Below are 22,853 nucleotides of genomic sequence, written 5' to 3' on the forward strand. Positions count from 1 at the left end.
TTGATAAGGGTAGGACCGCCCCTCGCACAAAAATGTTATTAAGTCCTACCCTCCCAAAGAAAGTTAGCAATTTTATATAATTAATATGTGTAGATATCCCATAGGTATTCCAATGCAAGCCCAAATACACTCGCAGATAATCAAATCAATTTCTTTTATCAAATAATCAATTTCTTTTCTTATACACTTTCACCATTTAGTGCCTATATATACCTTAGGTCATTCCCGTCCACATTCAAGGAATACCCAACCCCTACATTCCCAGACACTCAGGAACACTAACCCCAAGCGAAGGCTTAATACCTTAGTTCCTCTAGGGTAGTCCAAAACAATGGGTCATTCATGGCACATTCATCGAATACCGGGTTATTCATGGCCATTTAATGAATACCCATAGATAACGCTTAACCATTTATGGCACATTCAATAAATGCCCACCTATCCTATGACATCGGCTCAGCCAAAACTCAATTCTAAAACCTTAAGGCGTGGAGAGTTCTAAAAGAGTGCGGTAAATTTATTTACGATTATTGAACTTTATTTTATATATCAATTTAGAGAACGAATGAATATTTTTGATTCCTGTGATTTTTGATTTACGCTATTAATTTCGGGGATGTCTTTAGTGTCATACGTTGCATATCATAAAAAGATTGAAATATCGGCATAATAGTTAATACGACACACATATATATATACAGTGTCTTAGCCTAAAGTTAAGCATCTATCCCAATAGACTTAATCATAGCCAAGCCAAAGGTCTTTATGGCTATGTCTCTTAAAATATAAATCTTGTCACGCGGTCTAAAATACGCCATATCAACGCCAAAGTCAACATATCATGGTCAAAGTCAAACTGCCATTTCCATGTTCGACAGTTGTTTAAGGTGGTCATAGCCATGGTTCATGGCCATTAAGGTAATGTGCATGGCTCATGGCCTGTTCATGGCCAAGGTAATGGTTCGGACCAACCGCCAAGCCCAAACCTTAGAACCCTAAGTTCAAACATTTAAAAGACCCTAATTAGATCTATTTTAAGTCCTATGGACTGGCCTCAAACAATATTAGAAATTAGCCCAAAACCTTATACCGACCGCCCAAAACATAATTGATTGTTTCGAAAAATTAAACTAAAACCGCCCAACAAAACAATCAAGTTCTGGCCCAAAGATTCTGCAAGAATTTGGCCCCAAACCAAATAGAAATGGAACCGCCCAATACAACTCAAATTTGCTAAGGCCTAAGGCCCAACTAAACAAATCAATTTCAGCCCAAAGAAATCAATCTGTGCCCTAAGCCCACTAAGATGAACAAAGGTCATCTTCTCCAATGACCACCACCAAACCGCCACCACCAATTCGATCGACCACCCATTTTGACCCCACGGTTTTCCTCCTCATCACCAACCAAACAACATTAATAAAAAGCCAAAACCAAAATCATACAATAATCAAACTTCCTAAATCTAGATCGAATGAGGAGAGTATATATTAGTACTTCGACTTGTATACCATTTGGTCTGATTTTTCCCAAAAGTTTTGAACTCTTCCTAATTCGAGGCCCCAAGCATTTAAGGCAAACTTCTTTACATAGATAGAGTAGGTATGGAATGTTAAAGGCAGATCCAATACCCAAATAAACAAATCTTAGAGATACCAACACATAATCAAACACAATTCCTTTTAGTAAAGTTTATCAATAAAACTCCAAGTAGGGTATGGTTTGAGAAAACTGATTATCATACTTTTAGCCAGCCATGAAAGAGTCAACTCCTTTCTAGTTTCAACTACTTATTAGTTCAAGACTTAAACAATAGTTAATAAACAAAATAAATAGAATATATATGAAGAAAGCGTAGAGAGTTAAAAATGTGCATCATGGAATTATATTCAATATATGCGGTTGTGTGCTACCCGGTAAAAGTCTACAACATCATGGAAAATTATGGGTGAAAGGTGCTATGCATTCATTAGTTTCCCCATTGAGAGTGTGTGAGTGGTCGAGAAAGATAAGGGGTGGCTAGGGCAAAAGGAAAGTGAGGAGATGGGGACTAGTGGGCGAAGTGTTTCATTTGAAACTCCATTATGTAGCCAACAATCTAACAAGGCATGTGAGAAAGTTCGATACCATCTCATTTCAAGGAAAGAAGGAAAGCTTAAAGCTTATCCAAGAACATACAAAACAAAATATTTCAATCGCCAAACACATGCACCAACACTGACATTATAACAAAAATCGGTGTCTCCAATGGGATCATTCCAAACTTGCATGATTAGACTTATTCTAGTTGCAATTTTTAAGTTAACGAGAACTGAATATGTTTCCAAATATTCGAAAATCTACAACAAAAAACACGATAAAAGGCACAAGTTAATGAGAGAAGCCTAAACAAAATTAACAAAAAAAAAAAACAAAAGACAATAAGATATTTCACTAAACCAAACCAAAAAAAAAGAAGGAAAGAGAGACTCACGGTGAATGCATTTTCCACTAAATGAAATACGCCCTTGCATACCAACAAGCTCATCAAAGGGCACATCTTTCAGCACCATCAACATCATCCAAACCATCAAACATCCGTTCAACTTGTTCCTCAAGCGTCTTTGCTTGCATTTCGGCTGGCAGCGTGACATTCTCTGCATTTCTTCTAATCATTTCACCCCAACAATACCTTGACCACCACCAACATTTCAGCGTCATCCATTCTATTTGCCACAACAGGTGGTCTTAGCAACGACGAAACCGTCATCTCTCAACATCCACGAGCACCACCACCAATCTCCCCTTAAATGTCTAAAATAATCCCTCAAAGAAGTAGCTCCAAGAAATATAAAAACAATACTAGCAGAAAGTAAGATACATGACTCAAAACAATCTATGTGCCTCCACTAAACTCCCGACAAATGACAACCTCCAAATCCAAAATGTAATAAACAGTATTATAAGTAGCTAAATTGAAAGTACAAACACAAGTAAAGTAAAATAAACTGCAAAATCTAGCTCCTTTAAATCTAGCTCTCACAAATTTCAGGTGAGTAAAGATATTTTCGCTTCGTGAGCTCTTTCCAAAAGGCTTCTTTTGTACAAAAGAGCATTCTTTCTATTATGAGCCGGCCTGAAAACGCAAGTGAAAGTATGTGAACAAATAACTAAACTTTGCACCTCTCGCTAGTCAAACTTTTAAGTTATTACACAAAAGAACATACTACAAAATACTCACAAAAATATCTAATTCCTTCGGAGGATATGGTGCTTCTACATAGGCAAAAGAACAAAGCCAAGAATTTGTTTGGAGTCTTCAAGTTGACACACAATGTGATGGATTTGAGGTGACTATAAGTTCCTTGTAATCCCTCTCTTGCAGATTAATTGGGGAAAGCTAGAAACCAACGGAGAAAACAAAAAGTCACTAAAGTGGAACTAAATTGTATGAAGACAAACATATGGGATTATAGGAATGCCAAAGAAACTTACCTCAGGTGGGCCGATAGTCAATAAAAATTCTTTGATTTCATCTAGCTGCCCACAAACTCTTGGAAAGGTAGCATATTTTGTGTTTGCTAGATTGTTGGCTACACTTAATGGGGGGATAGAAAGAAACGGCGATCGAGATGATGATATAAACTGGATGCGGATCGAGATGATGATTTTTGAGGAAAAAGAATTTCAATTGTAGGGATTTTGAAATCGATGAGAAGGTATTGAGCCTTGAGCTTCTTGAATTGAATAGAGAGGAGGGAGAGGCTGAAGAAGAGTGTAGCGGTTGTGAGAGAGAAGCGGGAGGATTTTGGAGTGTGTAGTGAGTGAGAGAGAGAGCAGAGAGAGAAAATAAAATTATGTTTTAAGTTTTAATTTGTAACACTTCACAAACGCTTTTAAAGCGTTAACAATTAATTCCCTGAAATTCACTTAAATAAACCAACGCTTTTACAATATTGCGGCGCTTATGGCGTTGGTAACTTATTAACGATAAATAACCGTTCCAAAGCAAAACAATCGTGTTGCAAATATCCTATTATGGTGTAGTGAAATCGGGACAAGGTTAGGAAGATAACTTTGATCAACATGAGGTATATGTATGGCAACATGCATTCCCCGAGATATAACTATGTCATAGCTCCATGGGTTATCGGATCGGAAAGAGCCGGAACAAAAAACTTAAATGGGAGGACCTTGAGATGAAGAGTAGGGCTCGGAGTGTGGGATCATAAATCACATATAATAGCCTTATGTCCCACAAAGTCCATATTAGCGACTCGTATATGTTAGCAAGCAATATAGGACCCCTGAGATTTTAATCCCGGTAACTATCATAGTCACTATTCACATCTAAATATAGAGAAACTTGTGGCCACAAGTCTTGATTCATTCTAAGATAGAACCTCCACAATTTCAACATTAAACTAATCCAAACATTAAACTAATCCCTTTAACCTCATAATTCCAACATTCTAATTCAACAAACAATTCAACATTCTAATTCAACATTAAACTAATCAAAATAACTCACAATCAACAACACCGCAATCTCATACGTGAGCAATAGTATCGTAGAATATTCACCATTCAATTCCATTCAATTATAATATTCAAACATTCAATTCAATTCAAACTATTTCTAAAATCGAATTTGAATAGGAGAGAGTGAAACTTCTTAAAGTATTGAGCACAAAACGGAGATTGAGGAATGAAAGAGTGAGGAGAGAGGAGGAGTTTCTCGAGTTTGTTTTGGTAGTGAGGGAGATTGAGAAGAGATTTGTGTGTTATAACGTCACGGAGTATATACGAGTTTATGCCGTCTGTTGCAATTTAATTTACGGCAGAAATTTTACTTGTCATTATCGAACTTAACATTTGCTAAAAGTGTCCATTGGACTAGTTTTTCGAATTCGGTACGCCAAATTTGGTTGGGGCTGCTAAAAGGCCTATGTGGCACATTTTAGCACCCATTATAACTACTTTCCATTGGACTTGCTCTAAGGTACTCAAAGAGGATAGATAACAGTCCCAATGCAAAAGAAGATTATAAAATAAAGACAATTGCGAACAAGTTGAAAACAATCATTTATCCATCCAAATGACACATCTAAGGCTCTTCCCAACTAGTAGCAAATCAAAAAGCTTTGTTGATATCTTCAAAAGCCACTTCATGAGTGACAAAATCATCCAAATTAAGCTCTGTCGAATGCAATATGATTATCAAGAAAAAGAAGAAATATAGATGAAGCAAAAGAAGCTTTCCGGGTTCATTATAATCATTCAAACAAATAATACACGGACATCCTTCTTGAGCATATTTTGTTAATAAACACATAAAATAAGAAGAAAAAAGTTTGGCAAATTCATATTGACTAACAAGGAGACCAAGGGGAAGCACAACTAAGATACTACCTGGTAGTGTTACCAACTTAAACATAACCCAATTCACATAATGTAATCCATAGAACTACAACTTCCATTGTATCTAAAACGATACAATTATGAGACAAGATTTGCATTGAAGAGTCACTATAATAACCGCACCATAATGTAGCCAACTATTGCGGATTGTACCAATGATTACAATTCTTGACGCGCGAAATGCAATGATCAGGAAGAGAGTTAGATAAAAATGATCCGTCCTTTTGATATCTGTTTTGAATATGAACTCCCAAAATTTGTGACAAGGTTGATGTTGCCCCACATGTGATCAAGCCTCATAACCTCCAAAGCAATATTCACAACTTTTAACTCACTTTCTACATGGGACAATTTTGTGAATTCCACTTTTTATGTATTTGGGCACTAGACCCCCAAAACCGTTTTTTTCTCCTTAACATCATAAACCCCACTCATTATCTACATTTGGGTTTTCTATTGCCCTCGAGACCCATAAGGGCGAGTGCACCAAACGGAATAGCAACACTTTCGTTTCTAGTTTGACAACAAAATGAGTTTTCTTGAATATGAAGGTTTCCTATCGAAGAAAAAAACTTCATTTATCATTTATTTTGAGTCCAAAACCATTAAAAAAGAGACAAATGTGTTTTTGAATGTTTGATGGGTTAATGAAACTAAAACAAATAGCAAATAGTCCAAAGCCCAACTGGTCAGTTTGTATAATTCTAATCACCCATAACAAACTTGTAAGCTCTTCCTCCTTTCTTTCACTCTCAATTATTAACACAATCGTCAATAAAAAACAAAAAACAAATCTAGAAAGGACTTAGGGCGCAGCTTGTTGCATGCTTGTCATAATTATTTGTAAAATTCGTTATCATTATCAATAAAATTTCCACTTAAAAAAACAAAACAAAACAAGATAATTTTTTACTTTCAATGCTAATTTTTTATAGTTTTCAACTCGACTCTTCTGAAAGCAAGCCATTTGCATTTTTACAATCAAAAAGCACTCAACTTTGTAGAAGTTGCTTCAAATGGATTGATAGTTGGTTATCCATTCTTGAACACAAAATGCAATGATCGGAAAAGAGTTGGATAAAGATGATCTCGTAAATTGCTCCTGTTTTCGAATCTGAACTCCCAAAATCTTGTGATCAAGCCTCATAGCCTCCAAAGCAATATTCACAACTTTTAACTCACTTTCTACGGGACAATTTTGTGAATTCCACTTTTATGTCTTTGGCACTAGACCCCCAAAAACAGTTTTTTTCTCCTTAACATCATAACCCACTCATTGTCCATATTATTTCCTCCCAGAAAGACATATAGTCTACACATTTTAATGGAATTATCAAAGTGGGCATTTTACTTTTTGGTGGCAATGCTTATCTAAATTTGGACTTTTCTATTGCTCTCTGACCCTTTATCTACAACAATTCAATAAATTGTTAACTTTCTATAATGTTATAAGTCTATATAAACTCTATTATCATGTGCCAAAAACTATAAAATATTAACATTAAAAATAAAAAATTGCCTTATTTATTTTTTATTATTTTTTTAAGTGGAAATTTTATTGATAATGATAACGAATTTTATAAATAATTAGGACAAACATGTAACAAACTACTCCTCAAGTTCTTTCTGAATTTGTTTTTTTATTTTTGTTTTTTGTTTTTAGGTTGAGGTCCGACATTTTTAAAAAATTAAGAGTAAAAGAAAAAGAGGGAGAGCTTACGTGTTTGTTATAGGTTATTAGAATTATACAAACTCACCCGGTTGGGTTTTAGGCCTTTGGCTATTTGTTTTAGTCTCATTAACCAATAAAACATTCAAATACACATTTGTCCATTTTAATGGTTTTGGACTCAAGATAAACCGATGAATGATAATTTTGTAAAGGCAAAAAGAAGTAAAAAAAAGTTGGTTTATTGGAATGTTTTTTATTAGTTTTTTTTTCATACTATTTTTTTTTTTTTTATTATATTCTCATTATAGTTGTGAAAATTTTGGAGGTGCGGTAGTGGAAGTTTGCAAAATTGGAGGGTACGAATCCTTATAGTTTAAAGGTTTTTCTAGGCTAGTAGTGGAGCTTTTCTAATCTCCGGGAGGGACGGGAGTGTTGTTTGACGCGCCCATCCTTTGGCTGTAATGTTTAATGACCAACATCCGTCTATATATTATAAGAAATATATGTTCTTGTTTAGAGAATGCTCTTTATTTTGAATGGTTGATTCTATTTGTTTCCCAATATTCTGACTGGTATATTGTTACATTGGACTTGTACTGTGATTTACAGAGGGTGTTAGTGCAGTTGATGAAGAAACTGCTCAACCTAGTTCTCATCTTGCAGTTCCTGGCACTGCTGCTGTTTCTGAAGAAGGTTGTGTGTGTGATATTTGCCTGCTGCAGCACTGTTTTCAAAGTGTTATTGTCTAAGAAGTTCCATGGTCTTTTTGTCTTATTTTGTTACATGGTTTAGGGTGGGACACCAATAGTTATGATGGACAACTATCACCAAGCAAGGCTCTTCGTGGAGCCGATTTGCTGAAAACATCGTAAAAGCGCGACAAAAAACTGTCTTGATAATATAAGTATTCCCCCCTTTTCTTTGTAACATACATACAAAGAAGTACTGAGGAGTACCTAAATAATGTCTGTGAATTTAGTCAGATTTGCAAATACTCACTTTCTCATGTATTCAAAGGTGGCGGAATATGTATGTCTGACAGAGTACTGTCTTTTACGGTGGGAACATAATTTATAGTTGGAAATATGAAATGGGGAAGAGGCTGAAAAGCTAAAAGTTGGGATGAAATTTGGAAAGTTCTGGAAGATTTCGTGAAATTATCAAATATTTCAGTAATAATGGATTAAATGAGCATAGTACAAAAAGTCCTGTATTTTTGTGATATCACCACGATTTTTTCAAATGTTGACATTGAATCTATCTACCGAGATTTCGGTGGTCGGGGTTGCGACCAATATGGACATTTTGTTCCATAGTAATAAGTGGACATTTTCCTACCAAGCTTGTAATATTGGTACTCACAGAGCTGATAAATTGCGAACACTTCAAATGCGAGCTGACATTATGATGCTACCTCTGCTTTTGTATCCCCTGCATATTCAACAACATCTATTGGTTAGAATATGCTACAAGTAAGACCTACTAGACGATTGTCCACTAACGTCAAAAATGTTTGAGAATCAAGGAACAAATTGTTGAGGTTGTGGCGAGTACAGCGAAATAACTAATGGTATTGACCAATCACATGTATAATACAATTGCGGCATGTAGTTTGTTGAAAAATAATCCGGTTATCACGTTGCAGATCTATTTTTTGCAAGAAAATCACATGAACTTAGTGTGAATGGTTGATAATCTAGTAATATTCTAGGACTAAAAAGTCTGAAATTCTTTTCATTTTAATTTCGGATCTAAAGCAAAATCCCTTTTTCTTTTTCTTTTTTCATTTATTGGTTGCACACTCTGCAAAAATTGAATAGCTATTAGCTAGGAATAAGTCAATAACTAGATGAAACTTGCTTACCAAAAATTCATTTATGAACAAACATGAACAATGTACAAGTCATGTCACTGGACTACAGACAAGCTATTTCTAAAACCCTGAACTTTCTCAATAATAGATACACAAAAATAACTTACATCAACTAAACACAATGTGCAGCCACCGCACAGCTGGAACGCACTACAACAACTTCCCAACAACATTATTGCTGCATTAGCTTCATGGCCGACTAGGGGCTTCAGGCTTCACGAAGGTGAAGTCATCTTCATTAGAGGGTTGCTGTGCATTGTTAGCATACGGTTCAGTAGTTTCAGACTCTAGACCACCATTATCCATGTGAGCAATCAGATTGGCTGTCGATGATGTGGGAGAATTGTCAGCTTCTATGTCCGACATATCTTTTTCTGTATATCTTCTACTGGTAAAAGATGAGCGTGCTGAGTGTCCAGTAGTCTGAAACCGGTGAAGGGGGTGCACGGGAGACTGGGTTGGTGAAACACCCGGAGTACTTCTAGGAGATAGCCCAGCTTTCTTCCTCTTAACAGCTGCTTTATGCCAATTCTTAAGCGCCCTAGACGTTTGTTCGTCAAAGATTGACTTCTTCATGTTTGATCCCATCTGCACATTGCGACGAACTATCATTTTGCTTTCCATAAAACATTTGAAGCGATGAGTTCTAAAACATAAAGCAGACCACTACTACATATCTCAGAGTTTCTGAGTCGCATCATAAAATGCCCCAGACCAGATGAAGTAATAATATTATACCTGAGTTACCAAGGCATAAAGTGGAAGAGTAATGTAGCTGCACAAAAACTGGACACCCACCCTGCACAGCCACCACGACAACAGTCAGCTTGAGTGTAGGAACTTCAATCTTGAAAAATATGGCGGTCAATACTCAAAAGTAATATGGTCAAATACTCAAATCTCCATCTGGTTTGATCTTTCAAAATTAATGTTCATAAATAAGATCCTTCAATTAACCAGCCCTCAACCCTCACAAAGTTGATCATTATAAACGTCTTAGAAGTAAAATCCTGAGGGCTGCCATATGATAATTGATAAGTTGATTGCCACATAACGCCATTACACTGTTAATAATTTTCCGGCCATTATCAAGCCAAACCGTTTTCCAAATCATTTTGAAAATCAAGTTGCAACTGGCAAGAATCTGTGAGCCATCTTCTTATTTTTCTTTGTGGGCCTACCATTATCCACCAGTATAATGTTCATAATGGATGCATACCAACTACCAAGACATAATGCTATCACAAAATCCTCTTTTCAACTTTGGTCACATGTAATGAAAATGACACGTAAATATGTCTAACTATTGCCATTGCCAAAAGAAATTAGTATAATGATACCCTGATATAAGTGGCTGGTCTAGCTCTGTTGGGAAACAACGAAATTAAGACTTACCCAAGAGCCAATCTTACAATTATTAGATGGAATTCCTTATGGAAACAAGATTTCAGCCCAAACTCGTACTGCAGAAAACAAGGAATATTACAATTAAGATTTTGAAAAGAGCAATAACTGAACTGAGATATTTTTAAAATACATGTGACGGAAAGGAGAGGGAGATAAATTACACATATCCACAAGAAGTACGTAATTTGAAAAGCATTCTGCACAGAAAAAAAAAAATTAAAAACGAGCCTTTGATAAAAGTGAAAATAGAAGACATGTATGATATCAGGACTGAATGGAAAAGGCTAGCTTCTTGCTTATTCCAAGAAGAACATGGTGCCCATGTAGGAAGTCTATAATCAACCAGCTTATGAAACAAATCATGTTCCAAGTGGATTAGTCTAACTACATGAGCAGCATAAATCTTCACTCAAATTCTACTTTTGACCAAAATAGATAAATTAACAGTCAACGTGGTTAGAATGATTGTTTATTAGATTATACTGCCCAAAGCAATAGCTACCATTACGTAAGGATCAACTAGTAAGCGTCTCATGTATCTGATAAGCTCAACATCTTCAAAGCGATTTTCCACGCCTTAAAAATGTTGTTCATATTAGTTTTTCGCAAGACTTAAGCTGCAGCAACTTTTAGTAAAGAGTCTAACTTTGGCTTTTGCCGCATCAGTCTGGACAGGAATGTTTTTAAAAGTAAATTAAAATGTTTTTTATATTTTTCCTATACCACATACTATGAAGGGTGATTTTATAATTCCATAGGATTGATATAAAACTTATACTCAATCTTAAAACACGAAATGCTCTCCTCCAAATCCCCAAAAAAGTATGAATTGATGAATTTTATTAGCAACAAAAGAACAGAGTAATACAATACCTGAAACAGAGTAAAATGAATGAGATAGAGAGTTAATGGAGGCCAACTGAACCAAAAATATTTGTCACTGACTTGCACAAGAGGAATCCCTTGTACCACTGCATGTCTTTCTTGGATATCAATAGCCATCTGTGTTATAATAGCTTGAAGCTTTGTTCCAACAGCTAAAATTATCTAGAAGAAATTAAACGGTCTGAGGTTATTGTCATATCCAATTAAAAACTGATGAACGAAAACTTTCTTTGTAAAACTACTTACGAGAAGAGGAATTACGGCTGCCCAAAACAGTGTTTGCCACCCTAAATGAACAAGATGACTCAACAAGTAAGTATGAAAGTCAGGAAAAGTGTAGCTCAAACAAGTAAGAGTGAATTCCATCTATGATTGGAAACAAACAGTATTTTTCCTGGCATCAAGTACTGGGAGAAAGAAGTACTTACCACTAACATTTAGAAGCAAGAAGATCACAAGTGTCCCCCACAATAAAGGACTGCCAGCATCATAATGAAATTAAGTTAGAAAACAACTATTGACTATGAATGATGATACTTTTGTAAACAATAAAGTAAGATTACAAGATGGAAAGCATAGAAGTGGCTCACCTAATTCCAACAACCACCTTAAAATCATCTTCTAAAGATCTTTTAATATATCTTTGGAAGTCAAACTTACTTCCAGGAGCTAAATGAACCTATAAAGATGATATAATTAACAAAACATAAAGAGAAGGAAACGAGTAACTCAAAATTGTTGCAGCTGAAGAAACTCACAGTGATGAATCCATGCCGCATAGTCATGTAGTCGGCCTTACTTAACAGACCTGAAAAATTGTGAGAAAAGAAGCAGACCTAAAAGAGAAAGGAAATCTAGAAATCATCCTAGTGAACAACTACTCCAAGTTACAAACACAGGAATCTTAAAATGGTGCTACACCTTCTAAGGGGGTCCTGTGTATAGCATTTATTATGTGCAACAAAGTAAATTCTTTGTCCAAGCATCCATGTGTGTCGCAAGGGCTAGCTACTTAGAATCGGTCTTATGGAGTTTTGACACAATTAATGGAAATATATAATGGACACATGACCTTGAAGATTGGCTTTCATTTTAAACTCGTTATAGTACTCAAGAACTTGACAGCTACTCTGCTCAGGAGAGATTGGTGAATATACGTGGTACACGAAGACTATGATTCAAAAGTACCATATCCTTATTCTGCTTATTATGTACAGCCATCTAACGACTAACCGCCACAAAGTATAACTTATTAAAAAAAACAAAAAACTACAAGTAGGATTATGAGATCTTACAAAATAAAACAAGATTGGAATCCTTGTCCAGAATTTTGTGTGTGCTCTTACGAAAGACGTCTCATGAGTAAGCCTGAATCTTGCAGGATCTGCACGAGTTGTGATGTCGAGTTCAGTATTGTCAGAAATAGAAAATAAAGTATATAGGAGATTAAATTATAATAGCACAATACACGAGTTTCATACTGGTAAGTGCCTTCTAGCTTAGTCGGTAAAACCTTTGGGTGATGATACCAGAGGTCTGGGGTTTGAACCCCGCTACACAATTGAGTTACTGATCTCTTTAAAAACGGGTTTGCCCACACATTTTTTTGTAAGTGCCTTCTAGCTTAGTTGGTAAAACCTTTGGGTGATGGTACCAGAGGTCTGGGGTTCGAACCCCCACTACACACAATTGAGTTACTAATCTCTTTAAAAAAAAGGTTTGCCCACACATTTTTTTGTAAGTGTCTTCTAACTTAGTTGGTAAAATCTTTGGGTGATGATATCAGAGGTCTCAGGTCTGGGTTCGAACCCTGCTACACACAAGTAAGTTACTGATCGGTGATGATACCAGAGGTCTGGGGATCGAACCCCGCCAGCATCAAAGAGTTACTAATCTCATTTCAAACAGGCTTGCCAATCAAAAAAAAAAAAGTTTCATACTGGAAACATGAGAGATATATTGTCATCCAAGAAAAAAACATACGAGAATTTATTTTTCATAGAAAATACCATTTGAAAACTCGTAGTCCTGAGACAAAGTATCCTTCTCCCACTCTTTCCATCCACGAATCTGCATAAAAAAAAGAAGGAATGAGTAACAATATATTGTCAATTACATGACATTTGTAATCTTGGAGATGGTAACAGTTATTAGCACAGAGAACACATAGAAAAAGGATGCAGGTTAGTGATGTCAGGGAAGATATCTAACATCAACCGGGTCCTCAGATCCCACTGTGTTTGGGCTGGTTCCTACTTTATCATTTCTATTAAAGGTTTGAACGATTTCCTTTTGGCTCAGTGAGAATTACATATTGACATTGATCCAACCGGTCAACAAAACCAAGCCATATGGCTGATTTACGCCCTGCCGTACAATAAATTCATGCAGCAAACCATCTTTCCATGATCAGCAAATAGTACCAATTACCAAGTCCACTATCACGTTGATTACCATAATGTTTCCATGTAATGTCAAATATTTCTTGACCATCCACTACATGCAATTAAGTATAAATGTGCCTCTTCAATACAATGTATATTGCAAAAGGCATTACCGCATTAGCTAGATGGAAGCCAATAAAATGGTGAAAACAAAACTGTTTTAGCACAAGCCCCCACTATTCAAGAAGAATACATATTCATTCTCTAGATTCCTCACAATTTACATTATAGATGCCAAAACAAGCAAACAATTATAAGACATATATACCTACCCACCTTTAGTCTTCCAAGTGTCATCGTTACAGCACTTAATACTACATGAAAGACTGCAAGAAAGAATATGAAAATGTGCAACTGATGCAACCCGCTCAAGAGATATAAGTGATTCATAACCCTGTCAGAAAGAATGGTAAAACTTAGTTTAGGCAAATACAAGACAGATTCCAAAAATCTGTTCCCTACGTACAAGCATAAACTAGAAAAAAAAAAATTTATCGAGATTGGATACTAGTTAAGCATTAAGTTGTGAATGCTGATGTAATTCTATTGCAGGGTGCATCAACAGAAACTTGGTCTAGCTTGTATTCACCAGCTCATTGAAAGGATAATGTGCATATCAAATGATATTCGCTTTGTTTGGAACCATAGTCCCCGTTACTAGTAAACATCTGATTCACTATGACCAGTTGTATCTTAAGCGTGTTTTTCAATTTCTAGAATAGTTCATTCTCACTTTCTTACAAAAAGTTGTGAGAATTTTTTTTGTTTTTCTCATTTGATCAATGGGTGCAGGAGTGTGGGAAGTGTGGCAGGCTAATTCCGTATAATGCTACTGAAGATTTCCGCCCTATAACTCTGAGAAATTATTAAGAGCTTTACTGATGTTCAAAACCATATAGAAAAGATTTGTCACAGTTCTCTTCTTATTTGGCAACTAAGAAAAGTAATCAGAAAGAAAATCTTAGCTATTTTCTGACACAGCCTCTAATTTCTTAGTATTCATTACACGACCGGGAAAAGTTCGCTTAGTTACCTAATTTCTAATTTGGTATAATGCTACTGTCTAATGTCTCAATCTGAAAAATGGTGTAATATACACATACTGTTTTGCAAGTAGTTGCTGATGCAGCACCAGCCAAGAATCTACGATCATTCCATAAAAGCCTTCGGCGATGTTCCTCAGTACTACTTTCCTCTGCTTTATCTTTGTGTCTAAGTGGGCATGGCAACATTGAATCTGCTGCTTTATAGGGGATACAGATTTTAGCAATGTAGACCTGGCTGAATGTCAGAATTAGGGAAATGAAACCTAAAACCATCAGCTCTGCATAGCCAATAGAAGAAAAAAAATGATTTAATTTACGGTTTGAAAATCCCCAAAGATGATAAAATATATATATATATATATATATATATATATATATATATATATATGGTTGTAATTGAGATTTGAGAATGAAGAGTTTATATTTACCTCCTTTAACCTTCTCAAGAGCTTCAAAGAGAGCTTTTTTGTGCCTATCCGTGAACCACTGAAGTAGAAACAATATATAAAGTAATTCAGACAATGTGAAATATAACTTGAAACCTACAAACTGTACTAAACACTAATTTAACAAAATTCTTCATCCCCACACACACAAGAAACAATAAATATTGAACATAAATACTGCCCAAAAAAGAACTCAATAAGAATTAGCCCTTCAATTTCTTTTGCGTATGAGCAAGAAAAGTCAAAGAAACTGAAACTTCCGACAAAAACACACATAATTACGCATTAATGCACCAAAGCCACCTAAACTCCTAAACTCCACAATCTATCTTGCTTGCTTCACTATTATTGAAAGAAACTCTCAGCTGTTTCTCAACAAATGTTATAATTAAGAGAAAAATAAATGTTTCTCAGCAGAGTTAACTAAAATTAGACCAAAACTAATAACATCAATCTGTTACTACACCTGATTTGTTCATTACTCTCTACTGCAACTTAAAGAAGAAAAATTTACCAAAAAAACAAAAAATCTAGCCTCACTTCAACTCATGACAAAAAATAGTAAAAATAACAAAGCCATCAAATTTATCTTAAAACCCAATTTGGGTAAATCAAAATAAGAGAACTTTTTAACAAATTGACTTGAAACAGAAAAAGAACTTTTTCATTTTGAACTCTGCAAGTCTGCAACTATCAGAAACTCCACTGAACTCAAACAGACCAAAAAGCAGACACCCCAGTAAATCTAACTCAAAAAGAAAGTCAAACTAAAATCTTAAAAAAAAAAAAACAGTTGCATGTTTCCTTACGTACCGTTCCAAGTTTATGAAGAACTTTCTCCAAACCGATAGAAATAATTATGATAATAGCAACAACAGTAGCAACAGCCCATGTTGGTGTTTGATCAAGTTGTCTTGAGGTTGAAGATTCACCACCCGCCATATTTAACTAACAAACTAACACTCACTCCCTCACAAAACTAAACAACACCAAGTCTCAAAACTCTCTCTTCCAACACTTTATGCAAAATAAATGGAAAGAAAAAAAGTTCCTGTTTAGGGAGTTTATAAGAACCACTTGCAGAAAGAGTTGCAAGTATAATTATTGATGCTCTTTCAAGCAGGGTGTTATGGTGGAAACGACCATTATTTATGTCGTACGTTCGGTTTGGCTCATAGTTTGTTGGATTGCTTTAGTTTTTTATTATGTTTTTGTTATCAGTTTTGACTCTTGTTCTGTTTTATTACAAAAAAAAACACCCAATCAACACGTTTTATTAGTTAGTAAGATGAAATGAGAACATAACACGTGGAATTGACTGTTGAGTACTTATCTAATTTGTGGATTAGCACGAACTTTCTTAAGAGTAGGGTCTTTGTCTTGAAATGGTAAAGAAACGCGGTTACATTGCATGGGCTGTATTTTTTTTACCCTCTTTAAATTGACGGTTTTCTTAAGAGTGAATTTGTAAGTTAGTAAAATTGGGCTGACACATTTTTTGCTTGTAAATTAAGTCTTTATGATATTCAATGAAGTTATCATTGTGTACTTAGAATTTTAGAGGTAAGATGATTATGGGATTTATGGGATGGCGAAATTCTCAATTTTTGGTCCCCATTGCAAAAGAAACTAATTTGTTTGATTTCAGGACAACGATATGGATATATGATGATCTCGCTATCTCAGGACCACATTATTTTTTAACTTCCTATTACGGGATAGTACTTTAGGACAAAACAGTTGGACCCATTGATTAGATTCTGCTATATTTGGAAGGCACCAAATTCTCCCATCCCTGGCTCCATGCCTTAGTAGCTGCCTTTATCATAGGTGGATAGGTGATAGGTCAAACTGTCAAACCCATCGAAGTGCTTGTTCCATACTTGTATTGCATTTTAAAGTTTATTTTAAGCAAGGTCTAAAATATCGATATTGATCAATATATCGGTGTATTTAAAAACTGATATATATCGGATATATCTATTATTTTGGTGATTATTTCAAATTATTTAAAATATCAGAAATATCAGATATATTGGACATATAATATCGAAAATATATCGGAAATATATTGGAAATATCAGATTTATATTAAAAAATAGTCAAAAAGTCAACCGATATATATCATAAATATCGGATATATCGATTATATCGGCGATATAAAGTTTTATATCGGAAAAAAAAAAGATTCTATATTCAATAGATATATATCGGAAATATCAATATCGGTGTACCAAAATATCAATATATATCGATAATATATCAGATATATCGACGATATTTTGGTCGATGATTTTAAGTTGAGTTCGTCTACCTGGAACATATTTTCATAAGTACCACATCTGAGACTGTTGGATCTGAAAATAATTATCTTTCTTTCTTTTTGTCTTTGATTTTCTAACCGTCGGATCTCGGATCCAACGGTCTCTCTCGTTCCTATAAAAATATTCTCGTTCCTGAAGTTTATAGCACACTGCCCGAAAAATAGTTTTTCTTGTTCGTAATAGGCCAGGCCTTTCTGAAGTTTACATAGCACACTGCCCGAGAGAACTTCATAAGTTTTTCTTGTTGATTACTTGGTTCAAATTATTTATGAACAAAAATTAGTTTTTGAGGGGTTAAATATTGAGAACCTCATATAAAAAATATAAAATCCCTCAATAGTCCCCGTATGTAATTATTGGAAGGTTATTGGAAAAGACAAACCGTCAAAAACCTACAGGCCAAGAATCTAAGGAATAAGGACGGATCAAAACAATCTACGGTCTACCCAATCATCCAAAAAAAAATCTGCTCATAATCTTTATTAGAATAGAATATGCCAAAAAAGCAGCAACCCCTCGTGAAATCATGGGTCGTGACGATTGACGAAGTCCAATTTTGTTTGAAATATAAATTGTGTCAAGTTTGTTTTTTTTGTTTAGTAAAGTTAAAGATATATTAAAAAAAGGAAAAATATACTGTGGTTTTGAGGAGAATTACATTCCATCCCTTCTCAAAAATTCATATTGTTACAACTATTGAAACAATAGAACATCTACAAGCAATTTAATGGAACCTATAATAGTACCTAAACGAAGACTCCCACATATTGTGTAACCATATAGGTTGGCCCTCATATATCATATTTTGATTGTCCAAAAAACTCACGTTATTTTTTGCAGCCAAATCCGCAGAAAAATTTTCTTCCCTCCAAATCGAGGTAAGTTTGAGTGACTGAAAGTTGTGTGCACAGTTATTCCATCTCGCCTTAAGCTGTCAAGAGACATTTCCTGTACTAAAAGCACCTACGGTTGATATAGAGTCTGACTCGATTAAGATGTGATTCCATCCCCTTGCAATAGCAAGTTCCGCACCCATATCAATAGCATTGCATTCGGTTCGAAAGCTTGTGCCTATTCCCAAGTTGCTACTGAGCACAAGTTTAAATGCACCCTTGCTGTCTCTATAAGTAACTCCAATGCCCGACGGTCCTGGGTTCCAAAACTAGCACCATCAATATTAACTCCAATGCCCGACATTCTTGTGTCAAGTGTCAACATACATAGGACACGTAAAATAAAATGGAAAAAAGTAAATCTCTACCCAAAAAAAAATCCCACCACCACCTACAGTACAGTATTATAATATTTGTGTTATTTTTTTTTACACATGCTAGTGAATAAAATTGTTTTGATTAAACAAGCACAAGGCATGGTCGCATGGAACATTTCGCATGCATGTTGCCTTAGCAATCCCATCACAGAGGAGCATTTTGAGAAATTCCTTTATTTTATTTTATTTGCAGATAACAATATATATTTTTTGAGAAATACATTAATTAGTTGATTAGTTCAGATAACATATTTATGGCAGTGCTTTCAAATACATTATGTGATCTACCAAATGCATTTATACACCTAAAGTAAAAGTGTGTGTTTGTTATGATTTAAAATATTTATGGAAAGGAAAGGAAAATAAGAATTGGCCCACTTTTTCCATAGTTTTTAAAGGCGTTGTTTTTTCATGGAAAGGAAATGGGATTTTCCATATATTAAACAAATGTAAAAAGTTTTTTGTCTTATTTAACCCCGAAAATTTTGTGGAAATGAAAAGGAAAGGAAATGGATAGATAGGGACTTACGCCTACTAATACACCCATGACCCAACAATATAATTATTCATTTTATAGCTTTTGCAAAACAAACACGATTATTTATTTTCCCAAACTTTTACTTTTTCTTTCCCAGGTTTTTACCAAACACATACCATTTAAAATTATTTCATTTCTATTCCATTCCATAGTGGACCACCCATTTTATTTTCTTTCCTTTCCATGAGTTAAAATTTAACAAACACACCCAAAATAACCAAATGTGGGTTGGTATGAAAATCTTAAATTACTATCTAAGCTCTAACTTCTTGCAAATGCATGAACACAAGAGACAAGCGTTACAACAAGGACTAAGGGAGTGCTACACTTTTTGCTCTTGTTTTTTCCTTAGGTTTAACTGTTTAAGAACTACTACAGTACTACTTGCTTCCATAAATTAAAAGACTAATAGATAGCTGGATAAATTTATCACTAAACGCTATCCATTATTTCTATCAATTCGAGCAAGGGTTGTAAAGGTATATATATATATATATATATATATATATATATATATATATATATATATATATATATATATATATATATATATATATATATATATATATTTATATAGTTGATTTTATTGGAAAAGAATGTGTTTACTAGTACATATATATATATATTTTATTTGTTTATTTATTATTATTATTATTTTTTATATAAGTTGATTTTATTGGAAAAGAATGTGTTTACTAGTACATAAGTGAGTGAGTACCTCACTTGTGAGGTTCGAATTACAAAGATGAAAACAATATTGAAAAAGGGATTAACTCCCTATTACAAGAATTCTCCCTTGGTCCCCTAAGCACATTTGGCCAATCTAACACCAGTTTGCGTGGGACTTGAATACCTGATCATCACATGCAGTTGACGCGTTAAACTATCCTACAAGAAGTTAAGAACAACCGTGCCCATTTCATTTCTTTTTATATATATACACACCAAAAAACACACGGTTAACTTGGATTAACTAGTATTATCCCCCGAGCCAATTAGGATCCCCACCCCTGGCAATTAGGGTCTCCTCCAAATACACGGACAACTCCCTTCCTTCTAATACACACAAAAAAAATGAGTATTTGTTACTGACGGACCCATATTGTATTGGGCAGATAAAAAAAAAAAAACAATTATTACAAGTGTGTCATTGGTCTCAAAAAAGTTCAAAAAAACAATTATTGAATGGTCCCAAAAGTTGAATTTGAAAACCCTTAAGCTTAAACGACTGCCAGTCGATTCGTTACAGCAAACTAAACGGTCTGATCACACCGTCTAGACTGAGTCCAAAACGATATAACCATATCGTTTGGGATTTGGACTTAGAAAAATCCCCAACGATATGGCCACACCGTTTAGACTAAGTCTCCAACAATATGGCTACACCGTTTGGACTAAATCCCCAACGATATGGCCACACCGTTTGGGATTTAGACTTTGAAAAAATATAAAGTTCTGTTTTTTGGGCTTTTGACCAGTGTGGGCACATCGTTTGGACTAAGTCCTAAATGGTGTGGTCATGTCGTTTGGGATTTGAACTTTGAAAAAAAATATAAAGTTATGTTTTTTGGGCTCTTGACCGGTGTGGGCACATCGTTTGGACTAAGTCCCAAACGATGTGGCCAAGTCGTTTTGGACTTAGTCCAAACGATGTGTCCACACCGATAAGTTTTTTTCTAAGTCCAAATCCCAAACGACATGAACACATCATTTTGGACTTAGTCCGCATAAATTAATGACCGCAGACCATTTGGTTTAGTACAACGAATCCACTCTAGCCGGGTCGTTTAAGCTTGGGGTTTTCGAATTCAACTTTTTGGGACCAATGACACACTTGTAATAATTGTTTTTTTTTTGTTCTGCCCAACACAATATGGGATCCATCAGTAATAGGACCCAAAAAATTTGTGTGTATTTGGGGAAAAGATCCTAATTGCCTATCTAGTAGCCAAGGAAAATCCTAATTGATTGAGTTTTTTTTTGTGTGTATTTGGAGAAAGACCCTAATTGCCTATCTAATGAGGGAAAATCCTAATTGGCTAATCTAGGGATTACGTAACACTAACTAACCCATTGTATTATTAGTCAACTAAATCGGGCCAAAGTCTTTCAAATGACGCCGATCACAAACATATTTTCAAAACTGTCAAACTCATCCCATCTAATGTCTAATTTTTGTGAATTCCAACCGTGTTGTATCAGATTACCAATATCATTTGTTTACCAATTCATGAAGTGTGTGTTAGACTGTTAGTAACTTAATTAAACAAATGGTTACAAGTTCAAAAGTTTATTATGTCACAGCCCGAATTTCTAAACAATTAAAAAAAATGAATAATTAAAATATAAATATCTCAACCATCACTTGGTTCAATTGTCTAAAAACCCAGGCTATGACAGGGGATACAACACATGTCAAAACCTAAAACCCACATCACAACAGGATCAACTTAACAACAAAAATCTCCAAATTCCTCAACTATCACTTTATTAAAAACTTTCTTCCATCCCAATACAAACATAAACAAACTTTAAGAATAACAATTTCCAACATCGTATTCTCATGTCATATAAAAATGTAACCTACGTTATTACATCCTTCCAAAAGATCAGACCTAATAAACTAAACTCCCAGACTGCTCCAGGCGAGAATCCAAATCACACGCCGCGGTTCCACTGCCTTCCACCTGTGTTCCCAAGAACACACCCACGTTACCAAAACAAAGCAAACATGGGTCAGCAAAAATGGAATTTGCTGGTATGAGTAGACTACCCACAGATAAATATTATCATACTTTAATTATCCAAACAATCACTTTATATTTTCCCATAACTTAATCATTCTCAGCTTGGAAGACAGGTAGTTCCGTCATTTCAACCGGCATAGTGTCTTCCCAAGCAAGACTTCCATTCTATTAACTCATTATCATAACTCGTTATTATAACTAGGTAACTGAATTAAAACCTACTGATATCCACTTTTGGATAAGGGTAGGACCGCGTCCCTGCACAAAATGTTATTAAGTCCTACCCTTCCTGCAAAAGAAAGTTAGCAATTTTATATAATATGTGTAGATATCCTATAGGTATTCCAATGCAAGCCCAAATACACTCGCATAATCAAATCAATTTCTTTTATCAAATAATCAATTTCTTTTCTTATACACTCACCATTTAGTGCCTATATATCTTAGGTCATTCCCGTCACATTCAAGGAATACCCAACCCTACATTCCCGTACACTCAAGGAACACAACTAACCCGCAAGGCGAATACCTTAGTTCCTCTCTAGGGTAGTCCAAACAATCTGGTCATTCATGGCACATTCAATGAATACCGGGTTATTCATGGCACATTTAATGAATACCCATAGATAACGCTAACGGGCCATTTATGGCACATTCAATAAATGCCCACCTATCCTATGACATCAACAGTCATAAAACTCAATTCCAAAACCTTAAGGCGTGGAGAGTTCTAAAAGAGTGCGGTAAATTTATTTACGCATTATTGAACTTTATTTTATATATCAATTTAGAGAACGAATG

At 35.0% G+C, this 22,853-nt stretch overlaps 1 long non-coding RNA gene and 1 pseudogene across 2 annotated transcripts in view; one reads left to right on the forward strand and one right to left on the reverse strand.

Moving 5' to 3' along the window:
* The window catches only part of LOC147491597 (uncharacterized), a 42,045-nt gene extending 34,280 nt beyond the window's left edge, over window positions 1–7,765 (forward strand). The window contains exon 3 of the long non-coding RNA XR_015198241.1: window positions 7,682–7,765. This is a non-coding gene — a long non-coding RNA (uncharacterized LOC147491597). The remainder of the gene's footprint in view (window positions 1–7,681) is intronic.
* Window positions 7,766–8,918: 1,153 nt separating this feature from the next.
* Window positions 8,919–16,294, reverse strand: LOC147491603 (MLO-like protein 9; annotated as a pseudogene). The gene is made up of 15 exons (XR_015198239.1): window positions 15,987–16,294; window positions 15,156–15,213; window positions 14,785–15,005; window positions 13,958–14,075; window positions 13,247–13,307; window positions 12,533–12,621; window positions 11,996–12,073; window positions 11,828–11,916; window positions 11,666–11,715; window positions 11,484–11,524; window positions 11,226–11,399; window positions 10,514–10,549; window positions 10,341–10,408; window positions 9,684–9,744; window positions 8,919–9,533 (listed from the first exon to the last, which is right to left on the reverse strand). The product of XR_015198239.1 is annotated as an MLO-like protein 9 (transcript).
* Window positions 16,295–22,853: the final 6,559 nt, after the last annotated feature.

This window comes from Coptis chinensis, chromosome 6 (assembly GCF_015680905.1).
Source record: "Coptis chinensis isolate HL-2020 chromosome 6, ASM1568090v1, whole genome shotgun sequence".
Classification (NCBI taxonomy): Eukaryota; Viridiplantae; Streptophyta; class Magnoliopsida; order Ranunculales; family Ranunculaceae; genus Coptis; species Coptis chinensis.